At 41.1% G+C, this 15,993-nt stretch overlaps 1 protein-coding gene and 1 long non-coding RNA gene across 2 annotated transcripts in view; one reads left to right on the top strand and one right to left on the bottom strand.

Annotated features, from left to right (window-relative positions):
- The window catches only part of Cyp4g15 (Cytochrome P450 4g15), a 168,422-nt gene that overhangs the window by 82,290 nt on the left and 70,139 nt on the right, over positions 1-15,993 (top strand). The window lies entirely within an intron of this gene.
- The window catches only part of LOC137251252 (uncharacterized), an 87,199-nt gene that overhangs the window by 10,103 nt on the left and 61,103 nt on the right, over positions 1-15,993 (bottom strand). The gene's annotated exons all lie outside the window — the stretch shown is intronic.

The following is a 15,993-nucleotide window of genomic DNA, read 5'->3' as shown; positions in this document are numbered from 1 at the left end:
AATACACCACTCTGTGCAGTATCACATATTTGATCCTGGCATCGACCGCAGGGACAACGTCTTAGAACGTCAAGGCCTATCTGTCCGGTCAGGCGATGCAAACCTAGAAATCATCAACATCTACATCCCCCCTGCCACCTGTTGCCCCGGTGGATACCGCCCTAATATCAGAGCCTTACTCACTGGAAACAATCGCATTATTTTAGGCGACTTCAATGCCCATCATGATCTATGGCATTCAAATTTGCGGGCGGACAGTAGGGGCGAGATGTTGGCGGATCAAATAGAAGAAACGACGTTCTGCACAATAAACGGAGACGCCCCCACACGTATGGTAGGAAGCTGTCACAGTTCGCCAGATATCTCAATCGTGAGCGCAGAACTCGTAAACTGCGTCAACTGGCAGCCGATGGTATCATTGGCATCCGACCACCTGCCTATACTTGTTTCGCTCGAGCGTACCGCCGACTTCATCGTCACCGAAAAACGCACTTTCATAAACTTTAAAAAAGGAAAGTGGGAAGAATATAAATCCTTTACAGACAATCTCTTTACTGCCCTCCCTATCCCGACTGATGCCCGCCAAGGGGAGCGTGCCTTCCGCAAGGTCATTGAATCCGCCTCGGCACGTTTCATTCCCGCCGGGAGAATTCCCGAAATCCGGCCCCACTTCCCGGCGGAGGCCGCAAACTTAGCGAGAGAACGTGACCTTATAAGGCAGCTTGATCCAGGCGACCCCCAAATAAGGGATATAAACCAACGCATCAGATTGCTTGTGGATGAACACAAGCGGGCGAAATGGGAGGAGCACCTAAGAGGTTGTAACCTCTCTACCGGTGTGGGTAAACTTTGGTCCACCGTAAAGTCCCTATCGAATCCGACTAAGCACAAAGACAAAGTTTCCATCGCCTTTGGCGACAAAGTGCTGTCGGATGCGAAAAAATGCGCGAGCGCTTTCTGCCGACAATATATAATGCATTCTACGGTCGACAAAGTTAGACGGAGGGCCAACAGACACGCACATAAACACAAATTCAGCGCGTCACCAATCACCATCACCGCTAAAGAGGTTGAGGACGCCATTGGTCGCGCTAAACCATCCAAAGCAGTGGGCCCAGACGGCATAGCCATGCCGATGCTTAAAAGCCTAGGGAAAGAGGGTTTCAAATATTTAGCGCAGGTCTTCAACCTGTCTCTTTCCACCTTTGTCATACCCGAGAAATGGAGAATGGCCAAGGTGGTCCCGCTACTAAAGCCTGGTAAACCAGCTAACATAGGAGAGTCGTATCGTCCGATATCTCTCCTATCGCCAGTAGCAAAGACGCTCGAAGCCATTTTGCTCCCTTATTTCCAAGCAAATTTGCAACTAGCCTCCCATCAGCATGGCTTCAGAAAACTCCATAGCACTACCTCCGCGCTAAATGCCATCAGCACCCAGATAAATTGCGGTTTAAATCAAAACCCCCACCATAGAACAGTACTCGTAGCGCTAGACCTATCAAAAGCTTTTGATACGGTCAACCATGGCTCGTTACTGCAAGACCTGGAAGGGTCTACCCTTCCCCCATGTCTTAAAAGGTGGACCGCAAATTATCTGGGTGGTCGGCAGGCATCGGTGCTATTTAGAAACGAAACATCAAAGCCAAGGAGAATTAAACAAGGGGTGCCACAGGGTGGTGTCCTATCCCCACTTTTGTTTAATTTCTACATATCTGAGCTACCTTCACCACCGGAAGGAGTCACAATCGTTTCCTACTCCGATGACTGCACAGTAATGGCCACAGGCCCAGGCCCACAGATCGATGAGCTATGCAATAAAATAAACGGCTACCTCCCTGATCTCTCCAGTTTTTTCGCCTCGCGAAACCTGGCATTATCACCGACTAAATCTTCCGCGACCTTATTTACAACATGGACGTCCCAAATGTCGACCATTTTGAACATCCAAGTCGATGGCTCTACGCTACCGACTGTCCTACACCCCAAAATCTTGGGTGTGACGTTTGATCAGGATCTACATTTTGGTGAGCACGCAGCCGCAATTGTTCCGAGAATTCAGAGCCGTAACAAAATCCTCAAATCCCTTGCTGGCAGTACCTGGGGAAAAGATAAAGAAACGCTCATGACTACATACAAAGCAATTAGCCAGCCGATTACGTGCTACGCGTCACCCATATGGTCGCCAAGCCTAAAAATTACCCACTGGAAGAAGCTACAGGCCTGCCAAAATATTGCTCTCAGAATTGCCACGGGCTGTCTTCTTATGTCCCCAGAACACCATCTACATAATGAGGCGAGAATACTCCCCATCAGGGAAAGAAACGAGATGCTGACCAAACAGTTCCTGTTGAATACCCAGAAACCTGGGCATCCCAACAGACATCTGATTGACGAGCCAGCACCGCCTAGGGGCTTAAGGAGTCATCTCCGTAAGCATTTTGAGGATATACGGCATCTGAGAACACAGCCGTATGAAGCGAAAAAACATAAGCAGGTCCTTGGTGAACTCCACAAACAGGCGTCGGTCCTTTATGCCGGGAATTGCCCGGTGAACCCAGTACTCAAAGTAAAGTATCCAAAACTTGCGGAAGAGGAACGCATACTCCCCAGGGAAACGCGTGTCACTCTGGCTCAACTTCGTTCTGGATACTGTAACAGGTTAAACTCTTACCTATCCAGAATCAACCCCGACATACAAAATGTATGCCCCGCTTGCAATGTGTCCCCACATGACACCAACCATCTCTTTAATTGTAATGTGGAACCAACGCCTCTAACACCCCTTTCCCTATGGTCCACCCCTGTTGAAACAGCAAGTTTCCTTGGACTCCCGTTAGAGGATATTGATGACAGTTTGTGATCGGTCGCGTCTGTTAGGTGGGGTGAAGCACTGCTACAACAACAACAACAACAAAAGAAAACAAGCACTTGAGTTAATTATTATATAGTGTTTGCACACACAGAGGCAAATTTTTTTGTGCAAAAAATTTTGTGTAGACTTCACTATGGAACGCGTTGAATTTGAGAGTGATTTATCGGAAAATGATGTGCAGGCGATGGATTTCGAAGAAACTGATAACATCCCATGTTGCTTTAATAGGCCGATTCAAAAACGTAAAAAAAAATCATTTTATAGACGACAGAATGATAACTTGTATGGATGTTGGCAATATGGCATCTCCATTCGCTATAGATTTTATCAGTGCAACTGTTAAGGCGTTGGGTCACAATATAGAGGATCTTGTTCTCAATTGTACAAGTTTGCGTGAACAGTGTAAAAAATATCGTGGGCGTCATGGCAAAAAAATTATTGAAATACAAAATATTCATTGATTTAAAGTAATAAAAATAATAGCAACAATAATACTACATATGGTGTATCTAATTAAATAACAAAATTTACTGAAAAAATGTATTTAGGTGTTTTTCAAAAATGTTGACCTTTGACTTCATTATGGCCCTGGTTGAAAATTTGCTACATCATTTTTGGCATCAATTTGTGGCATATTTTGATCGCTACCCGAATTTGAAATTCAAAAAAAAAAAAAAAAAAAACCATATGACCAACGCCAGCCCTACGTTGTACAGTTCTAGATTATGCTGGTAATATTCATATTAATTGGCCTGAACAAACGCTCTGAGCTTTGCCTTCTCGGGATTAGATAAAGAAGCTAAAAACGTGGGTATCTCGGAAAATGAGGACAAAACAAAGTACTGGCTGCCAACCAAGAAAGAATCGCCTTGCAGCCACGTCTCTATTGATTGTGAAGGATTTCGTCTATTTGGGGTCCAGCAACTACAGCAAAAACAATGTCAGCTTAGAAACCAAAGCAAGAATAATTCTTGCTACTTACTGCTAAGTAGGCCATTGAAGAGTAATCAACGGTAGGTATTGAAGGAGGTATAATGATGAGCTGCATGAGATTGACGCAGATTTGACGATAGTGCAGCGAATAAAAACTCAAAGGCTCCGCTGGCTAGGAAGAAATTTCAGTCAGTTTAGATAGGGTGCGTTCCACCATTAAGGTACAAGTGCAACCATCTCGGGAACGATTTAATATGACCACATTAAACCTTCTAGGCCATCCTGCTTGAGAGCTTGGGGTCGCCAGAGCATAGGCTGCTAAAGAAACAAGACTAGCGGGTAGGTGAGGTTGGCAAATGGGTTGGTGAAGCTAGAAATTGCGCTCGCAATCCCTTGAATCATTTCGGTACTTTAGCCGCCTTTTACGACAGGCATATCTAACCGAATAACCTGTTGAGAGTAGTTTCAAATGATGTTTTTGATTAGCTAATTTTATCATTGTGTCAGCGTAACTCACTACTTCGCTAAATTTTGCACTGAAGATGGATACTTTCTAAACATTTATATCGCTTTCGTCCTTCACTGTTTTTATCATCGAAACAAATAATAAACATTTTTTGGAAAAACCTTACGTTTACTAGTCTTCCTATATATAAGAGTACATTATTATTTACTTACTTACTTAATTGGCGCTTCACCGTTTAAACGGTTATGGCCGTCCAACAAGGCGCGCCAGTCGCTTCTTCTTTCCGCCAACCGGCGCCAATTGGTCACACCAAGGGAGTTTAAATCATTTTCCACCTGGTCCTTCCAGCGTAGTGGGGCCGCCCTCTACCTCTGCTTCCATAAGCGGGTTCCGATAGAAACACTTTCTTAGCCGGAGCGTCATCTTTCATTCGCATAACATGGATTAGCCAGCGCAGCCGCTGCGTTTTATTTCGCTGGACTATGTTGATGTCTGTGTAGAGATGCTACAGCTCATCGTTAAATCTTCTTCGAAGAACTTTTCTCTCGAACACTCTCAGCGCCGCTTTATCTGATTTTGTCATGGTCCATGCGTCTGCATCATATAGGAGGACGGGAACGATAAGTGACTTGTAGAGTATGATTTTTGTTTGCCGAGAGAAGACTTTACTTTTCAATTGCCTACCCAGTCCAAAGTAGCATTTATAGGCAAGACTGATTCTTCGCTGGACTACAGAGCTGATGTTGTTGTTAGTGTTGATGCGGGTTCTCAAATAAACGAAGTCTTTTACGATTTCGAAATTACGGCTGCCAACAGTGGCGTGGTTGCCAAGGCGCATATGCGCTGACTCTTTGCTCGATGGCAGCAGGTACTTCGTTTTGTCCGCATTCACCATCAAACCCATCTTTACCGCTTCTTTTTCCAGTTTGGAGTAAGCAGAACTAACGGCGCGGGTGTTTAGGTCCATAATATCAATGTCATCAGTATGTGCCAGTAATTGCACGCTTTTATAGTATATTGTTCCAGAGTGGTTAAGTTCTGCAGCTAGTATAATTTTTTATTTTTTATGTTTATAGATGGACCAATTTATAATATTTGTGTTTGCTGGGTTGAGCATATATGGTCAAAAATTAAAAACAGTTGTTGTTGCTTTTTCCCGACGCGTTTCGACGTTATTTTTTCACGTCATCTTCTGGGGATTTCTTTAATGATAAATATGCAGAAATAATATACATATTAAAATTTTGATACTTTTTTCTAACACTTTCTAACAATTAACATGAAACTGACTTTAAAAATAGCAAGTAAATAAAGGTCTATAATATAAATTATATAATTATAAATACATTTTTTAAAGTTTAACTTAAGTTTTACCCGGGTTACAATTTATTTTTGCAAAACTTTCACTAACGTTTTAAAGATTTTCAAAAATACTTGAAAATGCAACAATGTGTATAAAAGCAACTTGAATCTCTCGGAGGTTATCGCGCCTTACATTTATTTTTTGTTTTTTTTTTTTTTTAACTAATATTCCAATGAAAATTTCCGGCACTAATACAACTAAGGTACAAAGCTGTCAAAACTTTTCGAGTACATTTGACAATCTAATTCCAATTTCACACAGAGGCTTAATGAAATAATTAGTCAAGTTTTCTACATTAAAGCCCTAATTGAACTCAATCTTCCATACAAATTCCAAATTCTTAATTATCTCATTATTGCTTTATTGAATCCCTAGTCGAGTGAAAAATTAAGTCGGCTTTGCTTGGTACGTCGATTTTTATTGTCAGTGTAACAAATGACAATTAAAAATAAATTATTTTCAATAATTTACGAAAAATATAAAAACACGAAAAAATTCAAAATTTAATTTTCGCTGCATTTGCTGCAAAATATAATATGGCTTTTTCGAAATTAGTCACATAGTTGGTTAGGAGCAACATCTATGGGTAGTTCCGCATGCATTTTATTTTGACTGTATTTATAGGTAAGGAAACGGCTGCTTTCAATTTTAACCATTTTTTGTAAAAACGAATTATTTTTTTGGGGCTGTTGACAGATGTTCGCTTAATGAAACAAAAGGCCCTGTATGAAAAGGGAAACTTAATTATTTCATTAAACAGAATTGTGATTCGATTAAGGTTCTGTGGGAAAACGGTATTAGGCGAATGAAATGGAGCGAAATTCTTGGTTGTTGTGGCGAAATAATGCGCTAAACTAGATTCATTTACTGAACATATACCTGAAAGTGATGTGAAATTATTATTTAACAAAAAATTTTTTTTTACGACCACGGCAGCCAACCATATAATTGAGCCATGTCAGGAAAAGTAAAAAAAACCCTCAGGAACAAGAGTGAATAATTCCATGTGAAATTTTTCCGCCACGAAATAATGTGAAAAAATTTTGCACCACAGCAACACTTTTGCGCCTACATAAACCCTGTTTCATTGTTTTGCGTTTTTGCAAAAAACACTTTTTTACCGTTTTCAACCAAACCAACGACGACAACTCAGAAGTTCCCGTTATGTTTTTCCGAAGTCCACCAATCGTCTCGACTTTTTCAATCATTCGGCGCATTCGGTAATGGTATCCATTTTGAATTCGCTGTCATTTTCGGTCTGCCGAATCCAGCGAGTGCCTGTCAGAATGCTTGACAGATAAGTCAACACACTTGTACTTGTACACTATGACTTTGATTTACATCTCTTAATAACAGCTGAGTAGACGCTGCTGATATTGTCGAAGTCTTCGTTGAAATTTAGTGTGTTGTGTAATTGTTGTTGTATTCATTAAAATAAAGTGCAATAGTTAATTTATTATAAAACAATTAATGTAAGTAAATAAAAAATTTGTATGATGTGTCAGTTTCATGTTAATTGTTAGAAAGTGTTAGAAAAAAGTATCATAATTTATTATTATTTACCACTTCTATAATCATTTTGTGGAATCTGAACTGATTTTAGAAACAAATATTTACTTTCCTTTTTAATCGTGCTCTTGTTCTCCAATTCGCAACACAACGAAACCTATGAAAACTCTTTGGGAGAAAAAGCTAACAGAAAAACCAGAATACACAACACTCTCTAATAGGGCTTTACCCATAATGATCAGACAAATACACTTCGAAAAATAGTTAATTAAAAGTTTGCACTTTCTTTTCGGAATAATACTTACTCGGATGATGACACACAACTTTTTAAACATGACTCGAATAAATGGTGTCGGTTCTAGAGAATCCTCGATTAAAGCTGGACGTGGCCAACTAGGTTAATGACTTCCTCAGGCAAATTGTGCTCTAAGTGAATACCTTTATAACAATATATGAGTAGATACATATCAAAACTGCCTAAGTATACATATGACATTTTTCGAGATTGCTATTGCGGTATATACTGACCGGACAAATATTTATATTGAAATAAATAAATACGAGGAAGTCATAATGATTAGACTAAAAAATGCATTCTAGATTAGCCATTTTTTTCAAAGCTTAATTTCAAAGCTTAATAAGTCCTACCGTACCTGTCTATCAAAATTACTTAAGTCCATTTCAGACAATCGCAGTGAGCTCTGTTATTGTATTTTGTGAAATAACTTACGAATTTTTTAGAGCTGAACCATGGCGGAACCATATAAGGTGGCAGCACGGTGACATACCCACAAACATAAATAAAAGTTCCATGTACTTTGTTTTTGTAAATCGATGGACTAATGTCAAAATCGTAATGCGCCGGAAGTTGATGTATCAAATTATATTGTGGCGAATGTTGACATCGGAGGGTGGGGCCGTGTGTAGAAGTCCACGAAAGTGGGGAAAGCTTCTGACCGCCATTCACCTGGGAATGGCCAGAGCGATTCTTTTGCATGCGGTTCAAGCAGCTCACTACTGCCGGTCGCTTGCGGCCAAGTATCCTCTGGGTAGCCGCTAAACACCCGTTTAGCGGTGAGCTAATGTGAGAAGGCGACAACCTGGCTAGGCCACTCTGACATAATCGGTTTAAGGGCTAGCCGGGGGAGATTTCATCGGCAGCGTCTGTACACCTCTAGGTGCGGCTGCAAGCGGGCGTCTGTCTTGGAGCAAGCGGCTCGCTATATAAACGTGCCAAGTAATATTTTCACCCCCGCTGAGCGGGTTGTGCGCTGGGCTTGGGACCCGCCACGTAAAACCATACTCCAATGAAATATAACAACAAGCCTCGGATAAATACACCTTCTATTGATGACGACCATGGCAAACGTTTGAAGGACAATGAATTGAGGGCATGCACCTGGAACGTCCGCTCCCTGAATGGGATTGGTGCAGATGCCCGGCTGGTTGATGTCCTCGTCAAAGCAAAATCTGACATCACCGCCATCCAAGAAATGCGTTGGACGAAGCAAGGAAGAAAGAAGATCAAAAATTGTGACATATATTGGAGTGGCCATGCGAATAAGCGCAGTTTCGGCGTCGGATTCGTGGTGGGAGAGAGACTTTGTCGCCAAGTGCTGGCGTTCACGCCTGTGGACGAGCGTCTCGCCGCTATTCAAATAAAAGCAAAATTTTTTAATATATCATTCATCTGCGCCCATGCGCCGACAGAGGAGAAAGACGATGAGGTGAAAGACACTTTTTATGAACAATTAGAACGCACATACGAGCGCTGCCCCCGTCATGATATAAAAGTCGTGCTTGGCGACTTTAACGCCAGGGTGGGCAAAGAAGGTGTTTTTGGCCCTACAGTCGGAAAGTTCAGCCTACACAATGAAACTTCTCCTAACGGACTGAGGCTGATTGACTTTGCCGGTGCTCGAAACATGGTCATATCAAGCACGAGGTTCATGCATAAAAAGATACATCAAGCTACATGGCTGTCTCCTGATCGAAATACTCGCAATCAGATCGATCACGTTGTGATAGACGGACGGCATGCCTCCAGTGTTTCAGATGTGCGAACGATCCGAGGACCTAACATCGATTCGGACCATTATCTCGTTGCAGCCAAAATCCGCACCCGCCTCAACGCGGCTAAAAACAAGGAACAAAAAACACAAGGAAAGCTAGACGTCGAAAAGCTTCAATCACAACAGACTGCCAATGATTTCGCAACTCGACTCTCACACCTGCTCTCTGAGGGCACAACTCATCCTGAAGGAATACAGGAGCAGTGGGAGCATATCTCCAAAGCACTTCATACTGCCGCCGAGGAAAAAATTGGTTACCGGCGGCCACGAAAAAACAACTGGTATGATGAAGAATGCCGCGTTGCAACCGAAAGAAAAGACGCTGCCTACAGGGCTACGTTAAAAGCGAGCGCGACAAGAGGAGTGTGAACGCTATCGTGAGTTGAAAAGGGAAGCGAGACGCCTTTTCAGGAAGAAAAAAGCAGAAGCAGAAAGGCGTGAGTGCGAGGAGCTTGAGCTGCTAGCCACCAGGAATAACGCCCGAAAATTCTACCAAAAAATACGGCGACAGACGGAAGGTTTTAAGACCGGGGCAAACTCCTGTAGGAATGAAAACGGCGACCTTGTAACTGATGTCCAGAGAGTGCTTAGATTATGGAGGGAACACTTCTCTGCTCTCCTAAATGGAGGCAGCAATTCACCGCGCAGAGATGAAGAACCCGATACCGCAATCGATGATGATGGAATATATGTCCCCCCGCCCGATTATGACGAAGTTAGAATAGCAATAACCAGATTGAAAAACAACAAGGCCGTGGGCGCTGATGGATTGCCTGCGGAGCTATTCAAGTTAGGCGGCGAGGAGTTCGTAAGGCGCATGCAGCAGCTTCTTAGCAAAATATGGGCGGACGAAAGCATGCCCGACGGTTGGAATCTAAGTGTTCTTTGCCCAGTCCACAAGAAGGGGGATACTGCAAAATGCACCAACTATCGTGGAATCAGCCTTCTTAATATCGCATATAAGGTCCTTTCAAGTGTATTGTGCGAAAGATTGAAGCCCACCGTGAACCGGCTGATTGGACCTTATCAGTGCGGCTTCAGACCTGGTAAATCTACCATCGACCAGATTTTCACAATGCGCCAAATCTTGGAAAAAACCCGTGAAAAGAGAATCGACACACATCACCTCTTCGTCGACTTTAAAGCCGCCTTCGACAGCACGAAAAGGAGCTGCCTATATGCCGCTATGCCTGAATTTGGTTTCCCCGCAAAACTTATACGGCTGTGCAAAATGACGTTGAGCAACACCATCAGCTCAGTCAGAATTGGGAAGGACCTCTCCGAGCCGTTCGAAACTAAACGAGGTTTCAGACAGGGTGACCCCCTATCGTGCGATTTCTTTAATTTGAAGCTGGAGAAAATTATACTAGCTGCAGAACTTAACCGCACTGGAACAATATACTATAAAAGCGTGCAATTACTGGCATATGCTGATGACATTGATATCATCGGCCTAAACACCCGCGCTGTTAGTTCTGCTTACTCCAAGCTGGAAAAAGAAGCGGTAAAGATGGGTTTGATGGTGAATGAGGACAAAACTAAGTACCTGCTGTCATCGAGCAAAGAGTCAGCGCATATGCGCCTTGGCAACCACGCTACTGTTGGCAGCCATAATTTCGAAATAGTAAAAGACTTCGTTTATTTGGGAACCAGCATCAACACTAGCAACAACATCAGCACTGAAATCCAGCGAAGAATCAATCTTGCCAATAAATGCTACTTTGGACTAGGTAGGCAATTGAAAAGTAAAGTCCTCTCTCGGCGAACGAAAATCATACTCTACAAGTCACTTATCGTACCCGTCCTGCTATATGGGGCAGAAGCATGGACCATGACAACAGCAGATGAAGCGGCTTTGGGAGTGTTCGAGAGAAAAGTTCTTCGAAAGATTTATGGACCTCTACGCGTTGGCGATGGCGAGTACCGAAGAAGATTTAATGATGAGCTGTACGAGCTATACGCAGACATCAACATAGTCCAGCGAATTAAAACGCAGCGGCTGCGCTGGCTTGGCCATGTTATGCGAATGAAAGATGATGCTCCGGCCAAGAAAGTGTTTCTATCGGAACCCGCCTATGGAAGCAGAGGTAGAGGGCGGCCCCCACTCCGTTGGAAGGACCAGGTGGAAAACGATTTAAACTCCCTTGGTGTGACCAATTGGCGTCGGTTGGCGGAGCGAAGGAGCGACTGGCGCGCCTTGTTGGACGGCCATAACCGTTTAGACGGTTAAGCGCCAATTAAGTAAGTAAGTAAGTAAGAATGTTGACATCACTATGCCGTTAGTAACAACAATACATATCAAGCAGCGACACTGACATATGTACAAGGCAACGAAGAACATTCCACACACATAACCAGTAGCTCGCAGTGAAGGGATATCTCACATACACATATGTAGTCATCAGCTAAGAGCAGAAGTTGATACTCACACATACACACGCATATGGCTAGTAGAAAAGCACAAAATACAAATATACATGTATATAGCTGGTTATCAAGCATGAGATACAACTGTTCGCGAAATTAATAGGCCTTAGGAGAAATGGGTGAACGAGAAAACCGAGAGTATAAAAGCAGCGCAAGCAGCGGAATCAGAAATCAGTTTGATTTAAACACGGTATTAGTTGTGAAGTATTAGTGTAATTATGGAGTAATCCCAAAGAAGTCTAATAAAGACCATTTTGCGTATGCATGAATATTGGAGTTATTTATTCGACAGTTCAGCGATTCGAACGTTATTAGAAGGTGCAAAATAATCAGGAATCCACAGAATTCGTTACAATATTAAAAAAGTACAAATCAGCTCTAACCGCTCTCACTGCAGCTGAACGCATTGTAGACAAAATAATTGTGATATCTAATCTATCAGAAGATGTTCAATATGGCGGCGCAAAGGGCCAGCTATCTTCAGCGGGTGATAGAATGAGATACAGGATGACGCCACGATAGTGACTTTAAAAATCAGTTGATCGGTTCTATTTGTAATTTTGACGTCTATGCCGAAGATATCTCACTTGTCTTATTCACAATGGCTGAACACTTGAATAGAGTGTTTAAAGAAAAATGGATGAAAATAGCCATCGAATAAAACAAAAATGAAGAGAATATTAAATAATTAATAATACGCTTTTCAAAATTACTTAAGTCTAGATAAATTTTCCTTCAAAACCAACTAAGTCTATACGGTTTATTTCAAACGCGCTTAAGCCCAGCGTTAAAACGGCTTTGTTTAAATTTTTCATTGTTTTTTCATATGTATGTATCACTCATTCAAATCAATGATAGAATTTTTGAAATCTCAACGAAGTAAATATTTTAAGCTGGGGCACATTTTCATAATATTTTTCAGAAACGTCTTTTTAGGAGATAATTCAAAAATGCCCTATCTCAAAATTTTTTTCATACGCTATACGGCGCGTATAAATTTCAGATTTCTTCTAGTAAGAAAAAAGTCGAATATATTAGTTTTCAAATTTAGCCCCTCTTTACTTCTAAGCATACACTTAAATGTGCGTTTAAAATTCTATTTCTGATAGATTTTGAGTTACTGAATTCGTGAACAAAAAATCGTAATTAGAACAATAACTTTTCACGAAAAACCTAAAACCCATGTCTTTGCAAATTATATAAGCGAAAACTTCATAGAATTGCTAGTCGAATGCTATGCATAGCGCATACAAATTGGACAGCAAATTCATAAATAGCTTGAACTCTTCAGAGGAAAAATGCAATCTCACCGCTGCCAAAGGACCCAAATGGATTGAGACACAATAAAAATCAAGGAAAAGATCTCCATTTTCGTTGCTGCAATCAAGAACCTCGTCCGAATTTCTCATAAACTTGGTAATATTCACTGAAAATTTTAAGAACCGCACTATACATACTTTCTACAATTTAATTTAGTACATTAAATCAATCAGGCTGAGGCCATCAAAAATGAAATGGGTGCAGTAATCAGAATCACCACCAGTCATCAAAGAAGTCGGCCAAACATTCAGACTCAATCAGTTGAGCTTATTACCAACTTACAGTATATATTCCTTTCTAGCTTAAATATTAGGTCATGCATTCCATGCTCCCTTTCGCCCCACGCAAAGAGTCGGACAACTGCAAAAGATGCTGTACCATAACTTTAGCGACGCAGATGTAGAGGCTGTTTTACAAAACCCGGAAGTATATAAAGCTAACCTTCTTTGCGTTATATGTTTTAAAAGAGATAGAGCTATAAGTTAGGTATCAGACTACAAAAAATATCCCAGCAACGGTGCTGCCTTGAGCACTCTTTGCCACGTTTCCTGTGACTACCATGAACCATTTTCTCCGCCTTGCGCTATTTGAGGCATATCTTCGCAACAGGGTGAAATGTGAAAACTATTTTAATAAATATTTTGGAAAAAATTTAAGCAATGCGCCAACAGAGAGAAACAGACGACAGCTCTTTCGGTAATACTTTGTAAAGTTCTTCAAAGCCTTCCTGCTTCCGGAAATTAGTACATTGCTTTTAAATCGTGAGTACCTGCTGTATGGCTCAACCTCACGGTGTCAAAACGAGACGATCTTATTGGATCGCTAATCATGCCCAATTATCAGGTCCATGTTCCCTGCTCAAATACTCCCTAGCCGAATTATTCGTACCAAATTTGATTGTAATCGGGTGTACAATCACAATGTCATAGCATGGTAAAATACAGAGTCTATCAAAACTCCTTACCATTTTAAGGATAATAGGATCCGGTTGCAATTTGAGTTCCATTTTTATTCTCTTCTTAGCATAAATATTTATCTGCATCATGTTCTAAGGCTTTAGCTCATCAGATACATAAAACAGTTTTAATACAAGTATTAAAGGAATTGAACAACCTTTTACGGGCACCAGGAAATCTTGATCCACAATTAAGGGATTTGATTACAACCCTTCGCTGTAGAACTGACCGCTATTAAACCAATCCCAAAGCTACTAATCACATTAACTTTAGTTCCGATGCAAACCATTCAGCATAACCTAGCGCAGTTTCAAAACATTTGAAAAAGAACAATGAGCACAAACCCTATTTTACAGTTATCAATTGTTATCGACAAACGAAAAGCATCTACTTGTGCGCCATTTACATTCAACTTAAGGATGTTTTCACCTTTTCTTCGACCTTCCACAGAAGAATCAATGAAAAATGTATACTTAGGTTAGAATAAGTAATGAGGCTGCTTTACCCCTGGGGGCGAACCAAAGGAAAACTTTATTACCAACTTTCCAATGAAGAATGCCGCATTTCTCCGAAGAGATTCCTTTATTGTTTACTTCGGAGGCTGAAGGGATCGCATTACTCCAAAGAGAATGCTTTATTGCCAACTTTAGTGGAGAAGAGACTGCATAACTTAGTTAAGTATGCTTTATTGTCAACTTCACCAAAAGTGAACTCCCCCACATTAAGAAAAACCACTGTGCTAGATGAAACCACAGTACCCACGAATCTCCTGTACTGTGCCGGCGGGGAGCGGGCCTGCTTCGGGCAGTGGGATTCCAAATGATGACAGTGATTAGATTTGACCAAAGCCACGCTTGTTTTAGTACAAATTTTACCCAATTGCCTTCTGCTGCAAAAAACTTATACTTTCGCACATTAATACTTTTTTATATTTTCTCGTTCTGAAGCTACGCTTTTTATTTCGGCAGTTCCTTTGTGAACAGGTTTTTTGCAACGTGCTCTTTTTAGTAGCTTAATAACTAACCAAAGAACAATTACTCCTTAGCAGGGAATAACCCCTAATTTTAAATTTTAATTTAGTAAATACTTTGGGGAATTGAAGGAAATAGTATATCCAAAAACACAGTTAATCATTATTTTTATCTATCTATCTATAATTATCTTTATATATAAAAAACACTTGTCACAAACTTTTTGGGCGCGATGGAATCCTAAATTACTGAACTGATTTTGAATTTGTTTTGCACCCCGCGTGTAGTTTGATCTAACTTGAGAGATAGGATTTGTTATATCTCAGTTTATAGTCGCAATATTGTTTTATTGCAAATTTTCTTATTTGTTTATACGTAATAATAATTCAGTAAGTATGGATAAGTTTGTGTACGTGCTTATTTAACTTTACATACATATATATATATATGCACATCACCAGGGCCAGCGAGAGGGGGGGGGGGGGGGGCGCGGTTTCTGAGGGGCACGCGATTTCAGGTACTAAGGCATTTTTTTTTAATTCAGGAGAGTCTTTAGTGATTCCATGTGCAATTTTTAAGCCGAATTTCAAAAGCAACGAATGTCTGCATTTCGTTTTAATATTATAGTGAAGTGTGAAAAATAAAAATCTATATATATTAAAAGAAAGGCTAAAATGTGTGTTAATTGGTCGCCGGTGTTTGAAGAGATGCGTCGGTCGATTTTGTTCAAACATACCTATTTACATATGTACGTCCTATTTGATTTGCCTGAAATTTGGTATATAAATTTGCCTATATTAGTAATATTAGTATTCACGATCCTTTTTTCCGGGAAGTAGACCAGAGACGGACTGGGGCTGAGACTCGGAGTGGGACTGGGACTGGGACTGGAACAAAATACATACAACCCTCTGGGACAGGCAATAAGGGATGAAGAAGAATGAGAAGAACTTGAGAGAAGAGAAAAGAGAGAAGGAGAAGGAGACTGAGAAAGATATAGAACGAAACGAAGATGGAGATAGATGAAGCGAAAAAGACGGAGGGGTAGTGAATAAAAGGATTAGGAAAAGGTGAAGAGGGCGGTAGGGCAGAGTTAGACGGAAA

Source organism: Eurosta solidaginis, chromosome 4 (genome assembly GCF_040869045.1).
Source record: "Eurosta solidaginis isolate ZX-2024a chromosome 4, ASM4086904v1, whole genome shotgun sequence".
Lineage (NCBI taxonomy): Eukaryota > Metazoa > Arthropoda > Insecta > Diptera > Tephritidae > Eurosta > Eurosta solidaginis.
The sequence above is the reverse complement of the archived record's forward strand: the minus strand, read 5'-3'. Positions and strand labels throughout refer to the sequence as shown.